This window comes from Nomascus leucogenys, chromosome 8 (assembly GCF_006542625.1).
Source record: "Nomascus leucogenys isolate Asia chromosome 8, Asia_NLE_v1, whole genome shotgun sequence".
Taxonomy (NCBI): Eukaryota; Metazoa; Chordata; class Mammalia; order Primates; family Hylobatidae; genus Nomascus; species Nomascus leucogenys.
In genome coordinates this window covers 55443344-55461309 of record NC_044388.1, presented here as the reverse complement: position 1 = coordinate 55461309, position 17966 = coordinate 55443344, and the positions used below count along the sequence as shown (strand labels likewise).

General features: G+C 47.5%; 1 protein-coding gene across 2 annotated transcripts in view; it reads right to left on the bottom strand.

Annotated features, from left to right (window-relative positions):
• The window catches only part of RREB1 (ras responsive element binding protein 1), a 143604-nt gene extending 133268 nt beyond the window's left edge, over positions 1–10336 (bottom strand). For both annotated transcript variants that reach the window (XM_030817264.1, XM_030817265.1), the window contains exon 1: positions 10065–10336. The gene's annotated coding sequence lies outside the window, so the exon portion shown is untranslated. The remainder of the gene's footprint in view (positions 1–10064) is intronic.
• Positions 10337–17966: the final 7630 nt, after the last annotated feature.

Genomic DNA, 17966 nt, shown 5'->3' with positions numbered 1-17966 from the left:
AAAAAAAAAAAATCTATTTTCTGTATTGGAGAGGAAAATATACGAGCCTCCTGATAAATAAAACTATGTTAGAATATTATATCTGAATGTATCTGCCACGATCTGAGCCCAAACTCTAGTTAGCAGGTAAGCACTTATTAAAAAATATTTATAGTAATATATTTTTAATCAACCAGGATTTCATCTTGTATAAAAAATACCAAGAACTTCCACACACTATGTCGTTTTTTCCTTTTTGCTTTTTAAAATTCATGTCAGGCTCAGTGGCTCATACCTCATACCTCATACCTGTAATCTCAACACTTTGGGAGGCTGAGGTAGGAGGACTGCTCGATCCCAGGAGTTTAGGAATTTGAGACCAGCCTGAGCAACAGAGAGAGACCCTGTCTCCAAAATAAATAAATAAGTAAATCATTGTTTAAAAAGGAAACCTGGTGGGGCGCAGTGGCTCACGCCTATAATCCCAGCACTCTGGGAGTCCGAGGTGGGCGGATCACCTGAGGTCAGGAGTTCGAGACCAGCCTGGCCAACATGGTGAAACCCCATCTCTACTAAAAAAAATACAAAAATTAGCTGGGCGTGGTGGTAGGCACCTGTAATCCCAGCTACTCGGGAGGCTAAGAGAATCGCTTGAACCTGGAAGGTGGAGGTTGCAGTGAGCCAAGACTGTGCCATTGCACTCCAGCCTGGGTGACAAGAGTAAAACACTTCATCTCAAAAAAAAAACAAAAAACAGGAAACCTATTCACATGGTTCACCTTTGTGTTTCAGAACCAGAACACCCACCCCATCTTCCTGGTTATCTCCCCTATTTCTGAAGACATATCTACCTCTTTTATGAGAAAATTAAGATTTTGATTTTATATATTCACAGAAATGTTTTGTTTTTTACAATGAAGTGTCAGAATAAAGGGAGCTCCCCTAAAACAGTGAAAATGATTCTTTTTATAAATATGATCTAAAATCAACTATTATCATGTGTATATTGCACATACACAGACATACAAACACATAAAGCAAGATTTATACCCTGTAGGTTTCTGGCTTGGTATTCTGTTTTAAATCCTACGAGTAATGGAAAAAAGAGAAGTTAAATTATACACAGACCAACACTCCTATTAACTCATACCACTAATGAAACAAAACTCTAACTAAGCAGAGAAAATGGGCCCACACATTGGAGCTCTGAAATGATTTTGGTCTTTGATCTGTGTGCCCATCTCTCCTATTTAATGTAAACTTCAAATCAAGAGCCATGAAAAATGGTTATAATTAGTAAAGGCCCCAGTGTGACAGCTTTTAGCGCAACCAGGCATTAACAAGGAGTTTTTTTCACTTTTACATTAAGCTGAGCCAACTTTTATTTTAGAATTTCTATAATTCAAAATTCTTTCCCACCAAAGCACTTAATTCTTTCCCACCTAGCACCACATTCTGCATGACGGGTATGCTGAAATCGTTAGTTCATGTCTATTTCCTTCATTGAATTTTAGCACTATTTAGGCCTTAGCTTCCAAATTACATGTGGCTATTCTCCAAAATCTTCAGAAACTCTCATTTTTGTATCAGAAATCAACACACAGTGGTGAGTGAGCACCAACTATGCAATCGTTCTAGGTACGGGAGGTGGAAAAATATTCTTGAAGTGAGAGAAACATGTTAACAGATAAATTACAACAGACAAGACTTGACAGATGGGGTAAAAGTTATTCACAACAGAAGAGCTAATTCTCCATAGAAGAGGTAGTATTTAAGCTGGGTCTTGAAAAAAAGAGTACAAAAAAAATCTTTATTGCTGAAGGAAGGGGATGGGGATGCAACAAAATGAACAATCCAGGCAACATGAGGCAGTAAGAATCAATTCAGTGTGGCAGTGGGGTAGAAGACAGTGACAAGAGCTGAGACTAGAAATTCGGCTTGGAAGCAGATGAAGTTCCTTGTATGCCAAGTTAAGGAGTTTGGATTTCTTCCTGTAGACAACAGAGAGCCAAGAGATGTTTTTAAGCAGGCAAACACCACGCACAGCTTTAGTTTTGATGATTCTGGCAGCAGAGTGAGGATGAACTGCAGTAGGGAGAAACTGGTGGCAGGAAATTAACTTGGGAGGCGTTTGTGACTTGATCAGGGCCTTAGGTCAGAAACGACAGAACAGCCAATGTCAGGGCCAGACTGGAGTGTGGTTTTGCAGAGGGCCTGGTGACTGATTGAACATCGGGGCAGGACAGACATGCGTCAGGACGGCAGTAAGACTCCTGGCCTAGAAGGCTGGGTGGATGGTGATCACCTTCCAGAAGGAAGGGAGAGGACTTTCATTTTTACAAGTACCTGCAGGGTAAGGTACTTGCAGGGTGATCAGGGTGACAAAAGGTTCAAGCTTGGGAGAAGTTGTAAATGGAGATATAGAGTTGGGAGTTGGCAGTTTATAGGTTAGAGGAGAAGGCAGAAAAGCACCAGAATGCAGAGTGCGTTCTGCAGGAACAACACTCACTACCAGGTATGGGACTGCAAAGGTAGCTGCAGAGCAATGGCCCTGAGCACCATCAGTGCGACTGACACCAATGGGACACTGACTAACTGCTGGTTTAGATGTAAAAGGAGCTATCTTCAAGTATTGCACATGTCTATAAAGTGGGAGCCCAGGCCACTCTAGGGGTGACTCTGCCTACCACTGGCAGCCCTTCCTTTTCTGGAATTCAATCTCTGTCTCCCTGTTTTCTTCTCCCCTCCATGGTTTCCTTACCTCCTGTCTGTGTGATAGGCTGGGGGGTTGGGGGGAAGGCCAAGGGTCAGATCAGTAACACTTGCTGGCTAAAAGATCACTCCTGTCACTATATTAGACATTTCTGGTCTGAGGCCTGGGGTCCCTTAATATAAAAATAATCACTGCCTCCTACCCTGCATCCCCTTATTCCCTCCCTATCCCTCCCAACCACAGCAGCTGGCAGCCATCCACCCTCTCAAGAGGAGATGTATGGACAGAGGACCCGGCTCAGAAACACTGCCCTATAAAAATGGCAGACGGTTATGTAAGAATTTTGCAAAAACTTGGGAAAATAAAATAAGGGAGACTACAGATGCAAAAACATGAACTGTTAAGCAAGTAAGGGCTAGTTCAAACACTTAAAAAAAAAAAAAAAGGGTATACTCCACATAACTTAGAACATGAAGGAGGCTGCAGATGACAGCACCAGGGCAAGTTTCCCAAATAACTGAAGGTGACTGGGAAAGCTGAGCCATCTACCAGAACAGCTTCACAAAGCCAATGAATCTAGTTTGTTTTAGAAGTAGATGACTTCTAGAATTTTCATTTACTATGAGGTTTTCAAATTTATTTAATGCCACTTGATGTTTTCCTCAACCCCAAGTTTTCTGAGAAACTTCGAACTTGCCAACCATGGTACCTCAGAGGCATATAAGAGCTTACTTGCTTACGTGCTTTATGGAATTTCAGATTTCTAAATATATCGCATGCAATACAGGCAGTGCACCCAGTGGACTTGTAGATGAGACCCAGGCCACGACTACCGTACCTTTCAAGCAGGCTTTCTCACCCTCAGCTCTGCTGACATATGGGGGTTGTTATGTGCACTCTAAGACATGGAGCAGCATCTTTGGGGTCTATGCCTAAAGGCCAGTAGCAACTCCCCCCCCCGCCCCCCACCCCGCCAGAAACACTTAAAAATGTCTCCAGACAGTGCCAAAAGTCCCCTGGGGGCAAAACCACCAGGTTGAGAACCACTTCTTCAAAGAGTAAGCCCCAAGCTTGTCATCAGCTTTTTCCTTAAAACTCATCCCTCACTCAGCCTGATCAACATGGTGAAACCCTGTCACTACTAAAAATACAAAAGTTAGCTGGGCTTGGTGGTGTGTGCCTGTAGTCCCACCTGCTCAGGAGACTGAGGCAGGAGAATCGCTTGAACCCTGGAGGTGGAGGTTGCAGACAGCCAAGATTGTGCCACTGCACTCCATCCTGGGCGACAGCAAGTCTCCGCCTCACCTAAGTGAACCACATTAAGAAGAATTTGATAGTTCTGTTAGTCTCCCAGCGCTAAAAACAAAAACAAAGTGCTGCATTTCCCCAATTTGAACATAAACTCCCAGGCAAAATTTGACTAAGGTAATGGAGGTGTGCAAAATTCTGGAAAGGAAATCCAGAATGGATACCCACAAAGCTTCCTGAGCTCAAAATATACCACGTTCTTCCGTTTATAGATTTTGACTTTCTGGAACATCTACTTTATCCTTACAACAATCTCATGAGGTAGAAAGGCTACTAAAAAGATACGTATCATCACATTCATCAACAGAAATGCTACCAAGAGCAAAAGTGCTTTTTAAAATTTCCTTATACCTTCAAACTCAATTAGGTTTATTTTGAAAAGGATCTGGTCTTATTTAAAAACCACACACCATACACATGGAGATAAACAGGCAGTATATATTTAATGCTGCTAAGTCCTCTTGAGGTCAAGCTGATTCTAAAAAGCAGCGGTTCTACAGGGCTAGGCTGGAGTTAGGAGTTCTGGGTTCCAAGTTTGATTTATCAGCCCCTGGGTGGACCACGGCGCAGCTGTAAAATGGATCAACATACCCACCTAACTCTCACAGTGTTCCTCTAAGCATAAACTTGGAATCTTTGCTAAAGGCCTCCACAAAAGCAGGGTGAAATTAACTAAGTCCTAGAAGGTATATCTGAATGAAAAAGAAAAATTTTAAAGTGATTAAACCACCAGAAGTATCACACACTTTCATAACAATCCTATCCCATAGTCTCTGAAAAGGGGGAAAGAGATGAAATACCAAGCAAGCTAGAGAAAAACAAATAGAGCATTTAAAAGCTTTATCTGATTACCCCCACTGAGACGTTTTCTCTTCCGTCTGGCTGTCTGACAATGCCTGTGGGGGTTTTCATTCTCTTTCTCCACCCACCCTCATGATGTCTGCAAGCCCTCAGGTGAATCCCTGCAGGAGCAGTCAGTACCCAGTCCTGGGACTTTACAGAGGTTTTCGAATTCTCTTAGCATTACTTGCTTGAATCACACTGAACAAACAGTCTCCACCCTCTCCCACTGCTTTTGTCTGAAGCACCTATTCACAGGCAGCCACCTTTACTGATGGGCAGACTGGCTAACTTCAGTACCCTTGAAGTCCCACCAAAAACAAGATGCACCGGTCGCTACCAGTCTGCTCCTCCCCATCCGCTTCACCCCAACCCGCCACTGCCAACGGCAGAGTGCAATCCCCAGCTACAATCGGCTGCAGTTCAGACCACGATGAACACCAGGGAACGTGACAAGAGAAATTGAGCGGAGCACAGTCGATGACACTGCCGACAGGACTGCTAACAAAAAAGGAAAAACCTCTCTCCACCTTCCTCATTCTTTTACCTCCGTAGTAATGAAAACATCAGTAGTTTTCTTTTCTGTATTCTGCCTTCTATGGGAATGGGGGAAATTAAAAATAAGTGATGCATTTCAGAGAGCACACCGTATGCCTCCCTCTTGGTTTCATATGGTGTACTTTTTACCTTTGATATAAGGGGAGGTCCCTGCAACCCTCGCCCCCGTCTGGAAATCACTGTCTGACCCTTGCTCTTTGAAAAGTGCCATGGCTACCTCTACTCAAAAATCACTCTCTAAATCAGGAAAGAGAGAAAAGAAACAGAAAGAAAATTCATTTATCAATTTCTTAATTGTATTTGGATATAAAAAATATGACTCAACACTGCCTGCTCAATAGGTCAGATGTACACAAATTAACCTTGAAGCAGGGAAACTTTTGGCTTACAACAGGCTTACCATTCAACCAAGAGATGGTAGTTACTAATCATGGCTTCAATTAGATTTCAACCATTTTATCTCAATAAAAAACTTCAAGATACTTGAACATACTTATGGCAGAAATGTAATGTACATCACACCTATTTTTGTTTTCTAACATTTGGCCAGTCCTTCCAAAGATACTCTGAACCTAATATAATTATTTTTAAAAAGATATCTATGAACTGGGCGGAATAAACTGCACCAGGGAAGTGGAATGAAATGGAGGAGGAGCCCTATCAAAACCTAATCTAAGGGAATGGTAATCTCAGTAAAGCGGGAAAGAAAGCTATTGTCCCCTTATCAGGACAGATTACATTGCATACTTTCTATTGATACTAAATTGCATTTCTATCTTTGAATACAAACCTGTTTGATGCAGAATAAAAGACATAACTTTATGGATTATGTAGAATTTCCAAAACAAACCAAGGAATCAGTTATTAATACTAGAAATAAGAGGGTACGATACACACAAATCCTCAGGAAGGTTCAACCTGAACACATTGGCAATAGTCAAGAAGTCCACCAGACAAGCTGCCATCTGACACCACAAGGCTGGTCATACAGTACTGAACTTCAATTAAAGACACTTACAAAAGAAAGAGATTATTTAAATATAATAACAAAACCAAAACAAACTTTAACATCCTACCTTCCCAAGTCAAAGGACATAGAAGAATCAGAAATTAATTAAGCCTAGTAAATAATGTAAAACAGGGAATGACTCCCTTTCAAAAATGCTTCGGTTAATTTTAGCATCCTTCTGTTTAGCTGCTTAGCAACCCTTATCCTATGACCTTCTAAGCACCACCTACTTTTCAGAAGGATAATGAATAGAAACATCAAAAGAATTCACTTCTGTTTCCAAAGAATATATTTAACCAATTCTTATAGGAGTTAAATTCATATTAATTATGCCCTGCAAAATCCAAAAAGGGTAGCATTTTAAAACTTCATTAACTGGGACATTTCCTTAGCTGAAGGTGATAAATGATGTTAGCAAGTGAGCATAAGATAGCAAGCAAAGACTTCCTAACTGACCTCAGAAGTGGAATAACGCAACAGTTCAAAATTGAAGAGCAAAAACGACCTAAGGCAGCTACACGGTACAGTGCCTGGCACACAGCAGATAACCAATAAACTGCTGTTGATCAGATGCTGGACTAATATGTGTAGGTTTATTTTCTTCCTTCAACATGCTGTACCTGTGTTGGATACAAATAAGGCCTTTGGAGTCTGCCTGAAGAAATTTAAAAGACCCTTCAATCAAAAGGTCGCTTGTTGGGTGATGTAACTAGTTAGGATGGATGCACCACCTGTACCAGCTCAGTAAGACGCGTGTTCCCCATCACATAACAAACACTTGTCTGCCATAAGGGCTTAGAGTCTGATTTTCTGATGAGAAATAAAGCAGTATCTAGAAAAACCCAGAGAATGATATTCCACATAACAGTAAGCATCAGCAGCATTTCTTAAAGAGTATTACACATCCAGCAAATCCTCTTTAAAAACAAGACATTCTAAAATGCAACCAGTTTAGCAGTAGGGTTAAGACAAAGACAATGCAAGTTCATTAACCTAAAATGGAGCACAAGCTAAGCAAATAACTAAATCAAAGAGTTCTTCTCTCCCTTTCTTTTGTAAAAATGGGGGAAAGGTATTTTTTTTAACACATTTAAAACTTGATTAAAGCCATTCAAATGTTTAATTCATCAGTGTAACCAAAGCTCAAAGCACATCAAAGCAGGACCCATCAGCGGGTACCCAGAAGGCTCCCTCCAAAGGGCAGAGGTAAACAAACACAAACACACACACCACCCCTAAAATTAGTTATCCGTCTTTGTATAAATTACTTGTAGAGTAGCTCGAGCCCATTCCTTCAAAAGTTCTGTGGACTCTTGAAGATAGTACAGAACTCAACGTTTGTTTTTCAAAGAGGTTTTAGCCAACACTTTGGCCTCTATCTAACTCAGACTTCCGGGTTGAAATATGTCTTAGAAACTATACCTGCCTACTTGAAAAAGCACCAAATCTAGAGGATGATTTTCATGGGTGTGAAAAAACAAAACTAAACCACATTCTTTTCTTGGCAGTTCTCTTTTCCCCACCTTCCACTTCCATTAAACTTATTTCAGAATCAACTCGCACACATGCAGGGTCCACTACCTATATAAAGGGGAAAAAAATATCAAAAATAATGGAAATGCACTAGTAACTCTGCCTTTGCAGAAATCATTTCAAGTCTTCTTAAGACAGAAATTCCTCGCTATTTCCAGCAACACCATTCAACAGGCAAACTTTATTTCCACTGGCTTTTAAAGAGCTAAGCTTAAATCTAAACTCTAAGAGGGTTCAATTTTCTACTAATGAAAACCCCCGGACAGGTTTTTCAACATACCAAAACGTTATATTTTTTTATTCACCCTTTTGTCTCTCTCCACATCCACCACCATCACAAGCAGCAGCAGCAGGAGCATCCTCAAAAGAAGAAAACCCTCCAAAGCGCCCCGAATGTGTGCTGCTGCTGGCTCTGAAGCCGTGTAGAATTTCGTAATGGAATGTGAACTGCTCGTCCGGATCTGGGCTCACGTTCTATCTCCTAACCAGTAAGGAGCGAGGGAGGGCAAATCTGCTGAGCAAGGAGAAATACTTTCCTCCTCTTTTATAACCCATCACGGATGCACGGCGGCCTAGGGGCGCGAGCTGCACGCGGCGCCTGTCAAGCGGCCCGGGCCCGCACCCCGTGGGGTCCCCGCGTCCCCCAGCTCCCCGCCCCGCCCGGAGAGAAAGGTGGCCTCGCCCATCGGTGGGCTCGGCCGACGCGCCCCGCACTCACGCGCGGCCGCGGAGCAGGTCACATCCTCGACGCGCCCTTGGCCCGGTCCAGAAAACACGCCGCTTCCCAGGGAGGGGGTCGGCGACGGGAAGGACCTCCCCTGCTCCTTAGCAACCATTAAGGTCGCAGTTTCCTAAGAGACCGCGGGCGGGGAGGGGGCGCGGGGGGCCCGGCCCGAGGCTTGTGCGGGAAGTTGGGGGGGAGCAGCAACAGGCCCCCTCCCCCCACCCAGCTAGACGCTGGGGGCCGGGATGGGAGGAGGAAGGGAAGCCCCAGAACTCGCGAAAAACTGGTCCAGCGGGCGGCGGACAAAAGTTTCCGAGCGCGCTCCACAGCTGGGCGGCGGAGCGGGCCCAGGCGGCCGGCCCCGCCTCGGATGCTCCCGGCCTCCTTCCTGTGCTCGTGACGGCGCCGAGCCCCCCACCCCCCCCCCCGCCCGCGAGGCAGGCTAGCTCCACACCGAGGGCTCCCACGAAAACACGCACCCCGCCAACGGAAGGGCGAGGGAACAATACGTGCCCGCACAGTTAGGGCCCGGTCCCCTCCTCCCCTGGCCCCCCGGGGCGGTGGTCGGCGTGACCACGACCGCCAGCCGGGACCCGGCGAGGGCGCGGGGCTGCCCGCGGCCCCCTCCCGGCCGGCGCCGTCCGCCCGGGTGGATCAAAGTCCGCAGAGCAGGGCGCGGCGGATGCTCCCACCGAGCAGCCCCGAGCAGGCACCCCCGCGCGAGCACCCCGGGAAGGCACCCCCAAGCAGGCACCCCCGGATACCTTACGGCGGCGGCGGGAGGGCGGGCGCCGTCATCTCAGCGCTTCCCGGCCCGAGAGGGACTCGAAAGTATGTAGGAGAAAAGTTTCCCCTCCCACATGGGGGGGAGGATGTCGAGGGAGAGAGGGCGGAAGATGGAGAGTAGCGCTGGGAAGATGTTTCTGGCCGGCGGTGCGCGCACCATCCGAGTCCCGGCGGTGCTGGTTAAAAATAAACTCGGCGGCGCGGGTCGGGCCGGATTCCTGCGCTCGGACGGCTAATATGGATGCGCATCAGGTCCTGCTGGCGGGGCGCTGCGGCGGCTCGCGCTGGGAGCTGGTTGGCAGAGCCGGCGGCTCGGGAAAGGGAAAAGAGCGGAGGAAAGGGAGGAGGAGGAGGAGGAACGGCCCGGCGCGCAGCCCGAGGGGAGAGGGCTGCCCCGCTCATCACTGGCCGCCCTGCCGGCCCGAGCGCACTCTGCGCGGAGTGGGGCGTGCGGGTCCCCAGCTCCGGGACACACCGAGTTTCAAAAGTACAACGCGCTCTGCAGACTTCACCCTCCCCATCCCCAAAGTTCTTTAAAAGGTCGCTCAGGCTGTGCCCCAGACGTCTCGCTGCCGCCGGAGTACCGCGAGTCGGAACCCGGGGCACGTACTTACGGCCGGGCAGGACGCTTGGCTCCCAGGCATGATGCGTTGGGGACCGGTGGGCTTCAGGGAGAGACCGAGGAGAGATGCAAACTTGTTCCGGAAAAGGAATCAAAATGGCGTTTCTGGATGTGCAAAGTTCATCAACTCCGCAGTCACTTCCCCTCCTCCTCTTCTCCCACAGGGAGGGAGGTGGGCGAGGAGCTGGCGACCCCGGCGCCCCAGCCGTCGTCCCGGCCCCCGTCTCGGCCCCCCGCCCAGCTTCCTCGCCCGCACGCTCGGAGTCTCGCTCTCCCCCTCTCACCCTGATAAGTAGACACATCACGTGTTGCTCCTGCGAGTCTCCTGGGGACGTGTTACTGAGCGGCCGCGGCGGCGGCGGCGGCGGCGCTCGGACTGGGGGGGTGAGGGGGAGGACCGCGGTACCCGCCTGTCCCCACCGCCGCCCCCGCCCCGACTTTAGCAGGATGACCACAGTTGCCATCCTGGGATGGATGGAGGTGGAGTCCCCTCCCCACCCCCCACCGCAGCCCCAGGTTTGCCCTACGCCCTCCCAAAGCGCCCTGGGCCATAGGAGGGCCGGGTTGCCCGAGGGGAAGGGTCCCAGAGGCCGCGACTGAGTGCGATCCCATTCGTCCCGTTGCTCGCCGGCCACCTTCTTCGGCCACCGCACCCCCTCCCCTGCAGCCCCTCGCCGCGGGCGACTCCCCGCCCCCGGCTTTCCATCACTTCACTCCGCAGTTCGTTTCACTATTTTAACGGAGGCGGGGGAGACACGGTGATGCCCCGGAATTGGGAGAGGGGCACCTCGGAGGCGCTGGGGTTGGGGGGATGGGGGACATAGGGCTCGGGGCCCTGGCCTGGCGCCGCCCCTCTGGGTCTCCGAGGCATCTGCGAGGGGGAGCCCCGCCCGCGCCGTTTCCTTTCCACGCGGTCCTCGCTCTGCATACAGGTGGGGCGAGTGGATGATGGGGCAGGAGATTAAGGAGCAGGCGCTTCACCCCGCCCCTAGCTTCGAGCCGTTTCTCTCCCGGGGCCATCCTTCTTACTCGGGCTGCCGCCCTGAGCGTGCTCGCCGTCTAACAAACTCAACTCCGACCCGACTCTGGTCCCCTTCCCTTACCCACACCCCACAAAGGATGCTTCAGCGAGGAACTGCGTGGCCGCCAGGGGCTGAGGACGGCTCCTGCCGCCACTGTGTCCCCACTCCGCGATGGAATGGCTGATGCTGTGTCATCCACGTCGCCCTCCAAGGCTTCAGAGAAGCCACACGCAGTATCTCTTTCTCTCAGAGGGCTCCTGTTTCAACTCTGAAAAGCAGGGGCCCTTCTCCGAGTCGCTCTCCATCTCTCCAGCTCCTGCCACCACGCTTCGCACTGGCTGCCTTGCCCCAAGTTATCACGGAGCCCAGAGAAACCAGGCCTGGGCTGTGCTTCCTCCATAAAGCAGCTGACATGTTTCCAACTGTTAATACTTCTCCTACCGAGGTTCTGAAAGGGGTCTGTTCTCAGCCTTTGGAAACATCTTCAGAAAGATAAGGATGATTGTGGTTGTTGAAAATAAACACCCCCCCCCCGCCCCCCTAGTTGTAAAGAAGAATGTCCAAAGAATACTACAGTAGAATTAAGCGTTTGAGTCTGGTTAGGCAAGATGATGTTATGCAGGCAGAAAGCTGGCTACTTTCTATTTACTATGACCTTTGACCCTGGCTCCACCACACCAGCTCCTCTGAGAAGGCTTGAACACCATGGAGAGTTGTAAGCCCAACTGTGGGCCTTTAATTTGACCCTTCCATTGACCTCTAGTTTTCAGGGCTGCAGACAGAAGTGTCTGTCTCGGGATGGGTCCTGGCCAGAATAGAACTCTTTAGAACCAAGGAAAAGCAGCTGGACTATTAGGTCTGATATGAGATAAGTAGGTTAAACCACTGCCCAAGAAGGAGCTGATTCAGCTGGCTGTTTCTCTGACTTTCAGCCATCAAAATTAAGTTTTCGGAACCTGTTATGTTTCCCAGGGTCTACTGTTTACTGAAGAAAACTCCATCCAGAGAAATTTTAGCAGTTGCATTTTTCTGAGCCTCCCCCAACCCCGCCGCCCCCAAATGTATTATCAAATGCTTTTTTGAAGACAGGCCAGTCATGGAGGAGATGGGCAGGTCTCTAGACAGGAATAATAGTTCACATTGCCATCATAGAATAGGTGTCTTGTGTTTCTAAGTTGTGATGTGTTCCAACGAGGGCAGAGGAAGGGCCCTGTGGGGAATGCTACTTTATTTACTCACTTTGTCTCTGATTCAGGAGCTAGCCTTTCCTGGTCTCCCCATTCAGGGATAAGTTTTGAATAGGAAAAATATCAAAATTAGAATTTTATGCATAATTTAGCAAATCTCCAATGCTATATGAATTTTCATGACAAATTGCCACCTGTATAATGCCATCTAGAAAATACTGGCAACAAAAAAGATTGAAAACAGTTTTACTACAACTTTTTTTAATAATTTTTTTTTTTTTTTTGAGACAGAGCGTCACTCTGTTGCCCGGGCTGGAGTGCAGTGGTGGGATCACAACTCACTGCAGCTTTGAATTCCTGGTCTCAAGTGATCCTCCACCTTTAGCCTCCCAAGTAGCTGGGACTACAGTGCATGTCACCACACCTAGTTAATTTTAAAAGTTTTAGTAGAGAGGAAGTCTTGCTGTGTTGCCCAGGCTGGTCTCAGGTTCTAGGGCTCAAGTGATTCTCCTACCTCGGCCTCCCAAATTGCTGGGATTACAGGTGTAAGCCATTGTGCCCAGCCTATTACGTTATATTTTAAAAATTGGAGTATCATGATGCTGGGCCCTGTGTTTCTAATTTCTAGCTAATTAATAAACTTGGCAGTCAAACCACCTGTTCAAGAGTCATGCTATCTAAACCATGATGAGATGCCACTTCACACTCACTAGAATGTTTATAATAAAAAAACAGACAATAAGTGTTGAAGAGAGTATGGAGAAATTGAAACCTTCATACATTGCTGGTGAGACTGTACAATGATGCAGCCACTTTGAAAAATAGCTTGGCAGTTCCTCGAAATGTTAAACATAGAGTTGCCATATGACCCAGCAATTCTGCTCTTAGGTACATAAACAAGAAATGAAAACATATGTCCACACAAAAACTTGTACTCAAATATTCATAGCAGCACTATTCATAATAGCCAAAAAGTGGAAACAACTCAAATATTCATCAGTTGGTGGATGGATAAACAAAATGTGATATAGCCATACATAGACTGTTATTCAACCATCAAAAGGAATGAAGTACTGATGCACGATATAACATGGATGAATCTTGAAAACATTATGCTAAATGAAAGAAGTCAGACCCAAAAGGACAAATAATGGATGATTCCGTTTATATGAAATGTCCAGAATAGGCAAATTGATAGAGATAGAAAGTAGATTAATGGTTGCCTAGAACTGAGGACTAGGGAGAAGTGGGGATTGACTGCTAACGTGTGGGTTTCTTTTTGGGATGCTAAAAATGTAGTAGGCCAGACTACCCCTCGCCCCACCTCCTCCCTCCTCCCTCCTTTTTGCACCTCTCCCCTTCCCCCTCCCCCTCTCCCACTCTCTCACTCCCTCTCACTCTGCCATATAAGAAGTATCTTGCTTCCCCTTCACAAAACAACAACAACAACAGTGTAGACCAGGCAAGGTGGCTCCTGCCTGTAATCCCAGCACTTTGGGAAGTCAAGGCAGAGGATCGCTTGAGGCCAGGGATTTGAGACCAGCCTGGCCAACATGGTGAAACCCCGTCTCTACTAAAAATACAAAAAATTAGCTGGGCGTGGTGGCGGGTGCCTGTAATCCCAGCTACTTGGGAGCCTGAGGCAGGAGAGTCGCTTGAACCCAGGAGGCGGAGGTTGCAGTGAGCTGAGATCGCGCCATTGCACTCCTGCGAGACTCTGCCTAAAAAAGAAAAAAAATAAAAACATCCTGGCCAACATGGTGAAACCTCATCTGTACTAAAATACAAAAAAAAAATTAGCTGGGCGTAGTGGTGTGTGCCTGTAGTCCCAGCTATTCGGGAGGGTGAGGCAGGGGAATCCCTTGAACCCGGGAGGCAGAGGCAGAGATAGCAGTGAGCCAGGATCGCACCACTGCACTCCAGCCTGGCGACAGAGCAAGACACCGTCTCAAGGAAAAATTTAAAAAAATTAAAAACTTAGCCAGACATGGTGGCACATGCTTATAGTCCCAGCTACTTGGGAGTCTGAGGCCGGAAAATCACTTGAGCCTGGTAGATCAAGGGTGCAGTGAGCTATGCTTGTGCCACTGCATTCCAGACTCGGCGACAGCGTGAGACCCTGTCTCAAAAAAATTAAAATTAATTAAAATTAAAATGTTTTAAAATTGATTGTGGTTAGGGTGCACAACTCTAAATATACTAAAAATCCATTGAACTGTACATTTTAAATGGTATGTAAGCTAAAAGCTGAGCTGTATAGACATATATGGAATTGTGCTAGGTTCTGTAGTGGAGAACTGACACAAAAATGGGTAGTTTATAATCTGTGCCTTAAAAGAGCGTGCAATCTAATCTCTGCATCCTCATGCAAAACAACATACAATAAAAAACATTCAATACATACAAAATTGAGTTCAGAGCAAAGAGATCACTTTTTTTGAGACGTAGTCTCACATATAATAAAAAAAAAAATTAAATACATACAAAATCCAGGAGTTCAGAGCAAAGAGATCACTTCTTTTTTTTTTTTTTTTTTCTTTTTATTTTTTTGAGACATAGTCTCACTCTGTTGCCCAGGCTAGAGTACAATGGTGCAATATCAGCTCACTGCAACCTTTGCCTCCTGAGTTCAAGCAATTCTCCTGCCTCAGCCTCCTAAGTAGCTGGGATTACAGGTACCCGCCACCATGCCCAGCTAATTTTTGTATTTTTAGTACAGATGGGGTTTACCATGTTGACCAAGTTGGTCTTGAACTCCTGACCTCAAGTGATCCTCCCGCATCGGCCTCCCAAAGTGCTGGGATTACAGGTGTGAGCCACTATGCCTAGCAGAGATCATTTCTTTTTTTCTTTTCTTTTCTTTTCCTTCTTTCTTTCTTTTTTTTTTTTTTTTAAGACAGAGTCTCACTCTGTTGCCCAGGCTAGAGTACAATGGCTCGATCTCGGCTCACTGCAACCTCTGCCTTCTGGGTTCAAGCTATTCTACTGCCTCAGCCTCCTGAGTAGCTTGGATTACAGGCGCCCATCATCATGCTCAGCTAATTTTTGTGTTTTTGTAGAGATGGGGTTTCACCATGTTGGCCAGGCTGAACTTTTTTTTTTTTTGAGTTTCGCTCTTGTTGCCCAGGCTGGAGTGTGCAATGGTGCGATCTCGGCTCACTGCAACCTCTGCCTTTCGGGTTCAAGAGATCCTCCTGACTCAGCCTCCTGAGTAGTTGGGATTACAGGCATGCACCACCATGCCCAGGTAATTTTGTATTTTTAGTAGAGACGGGGTTTCTCCATGTTGGTCAGGCTGGTCTTGAACTCCTGCCCGCCTCTGCTTCCCAAAGTGCTGGGATTACAGGTGTGAGCCACCGCCCCTAGCCAAGATCAATTCTAAGAAGAGTGATCAGGGAAAGCTTCATGGAAGAGAAAGTAATGGATTTGGGCCATGGAGAATGACTAGAAATTCAGTAGATGAAGACTGGGAATTAAAAACAGCAGCGGATGCAAGAGCACCATTGTAACAAATTATGGGTCCCACTCGGAGACCAGTAAGGATTACAGCTTGGCTGAATATAACATTTACAGGAATAGATGGGTGATGAGACTAAAAGGTAAATAAGCTGAGCCTGTCCCACGAAGAATTCTGAATATTGGCCATGGAAAAGCTTAGGTACCAAGGGCCTGAACTAGGGTGAGGGTAGAGGAGGTCAAGAAGCACTTCAGAGGAAGAACTCACAGAGAAGCAACCAGTAGACCCGAAATGGAGGGGGAACAAGGGATGGGGGGTGAGATGCAGAAATCAGGGCCAAGATGATGCCTGGGTCTTAGCTAGGTAGCTGACAGAAGGACAAAAATGAGAAAGTCAGGGAGAAGGGGAACCCATTTGAGGTGGAAGGTGACAGAGTAGGTGATATTGAGCCTGGAGGTAGAAATAAATGGAAAACAGAGCTAAGCTATGGAAGAGGATCATGAAGAAAAAAGGTGTGGATGCTGGAGAAGGCCACTTGGATGAGGCCTCACAGCTGTGTAGGTGTCCCCAGGCAGAGAGGAGGGGGCAGGGCACTCCAGTCAGAGTGGGCAGGGAGCTGCAAGCACAAGGGCACAGAGGCGTAAAACAAGGTCAGTTTCCTGAACTGCAAATACCACCCCCTGGAGCTGGAGCAGCAGAGGGAGGAGGGGAGGCAGCCAGAGATGGTGCTGCAGGAGTAGCCAGTGGGCCAGATCGCCAAGAGCGCTATGCACAGCAGACTTGGACGTTATCCAGCAGTGAGGCCGTGAAAGGGCTCACGGAGGAGGGTACCGTGGAGGATGGTCTGGAGGATGGCAGGACGAGGCAGGAGGGGGAGTTAGGAATTAATAGTAATAGAAGAATTTAGTTAAGCAAGAAAAAGACCTAGGGAGGCAATGGCTGTAGGGGTGGAAGAGGCACTGGCTGTAGAGGTGGAGAGGAATGGATTCATCTGGGACATAATTAGGCCATAGAATCAACAGAACTTGACCAACTGAGTGTGAGAGAAAAGGAAACGGGCCGGGAGCGGTGGCTCACGCCTGTAATCCCAGCACTTTGGGAGGCCGAGGCGGGCGGATCACGAGGTCAGAAGATCGAGACCATCCTGGCTAAAACGGTGAAACCCCGTCTCTACTAAAAATACAAAAAATTAGCCGGGCGTGGTGGCGGGCGGCTGTAGTCCCAGCTACTCGGGAGGCTGAAGCTGGAGAATGGCGTGAACCCGGGAGGCGGAGCTTGCAGTGAGCCGAGATTGCGCCACTGCACTCCAGCCTGGGCCACAGAGCAAGACTCCGTCTCAAAAAAAAAAAAAAAAAAAAAGAGAAAAGGAAACAGTCCGTCTGGACCACTGATCAAGGTGTGTGGCAACAAAAGAGGTGAAGCTGCTGCAGCAGTTAGCGTGACCCATGGCAGTGCAGGAAGGACCAGAGACAGGAGATGTCAAGGGGACAGATCCGCAAGGCTTGGTCCCCGTTGGTTGTGGAGTGAGAAGTCGTGGGTTTAAGAAGGCCGATTCTCTGGGCTTGGCCTTAGATAACTGGATAGAGGGTGGGTCCATTCACCAGTGGCATGAGTCGTGGAGGGGGGTGCGACTTGTGGAATTGGAGAGGAGGGGAACTCAGAAGGGAGGCCTAAAGACACATCTAGGTGAAGAGACCATGGACAATGAAAGGCTAGGGCAGCACCCAAGGAAATGCCTGCAATTCAGTGGAAAAAGAAGAGGGAGTGATAAAAGCTCCTTCTCTTTTGCCTCTAAAGAAGCAGAACAGCTAAGGGAAAAGGTGGCCCACAGTGTTAAAACATAGAGAAACCATACAGAATGTGGGATAATAGACATTGGAGACTTGGAGGGGTGAGAGGGTGGCAAGGGGTAAGAGTACTTAATGGTACAATGTACATCATGCGGGTGATTGTTACACTAAAAGGCCACACTTCACCACTGTGCAATTTATCCATGTACCAAAACTGCACCTATACCCCTTAAACTTATGCAAAAAGCAAACAAAGAGAAACCAAGGCAAGTGGCAGAAACAAAGGCTGAGAGCTGAGAAAGTGAGTCCATGTGAGTATGGTAGGCAGGGGCCAGAAAGCAAGGGGTTAAACAGTGAGTAGAAGAAGAGGAAGTGAAGGCCCTGCTCTGGGGTAAACTTAGGTGAGAAAGGAAGGGAAAGAAAGAAAAATAACAATAG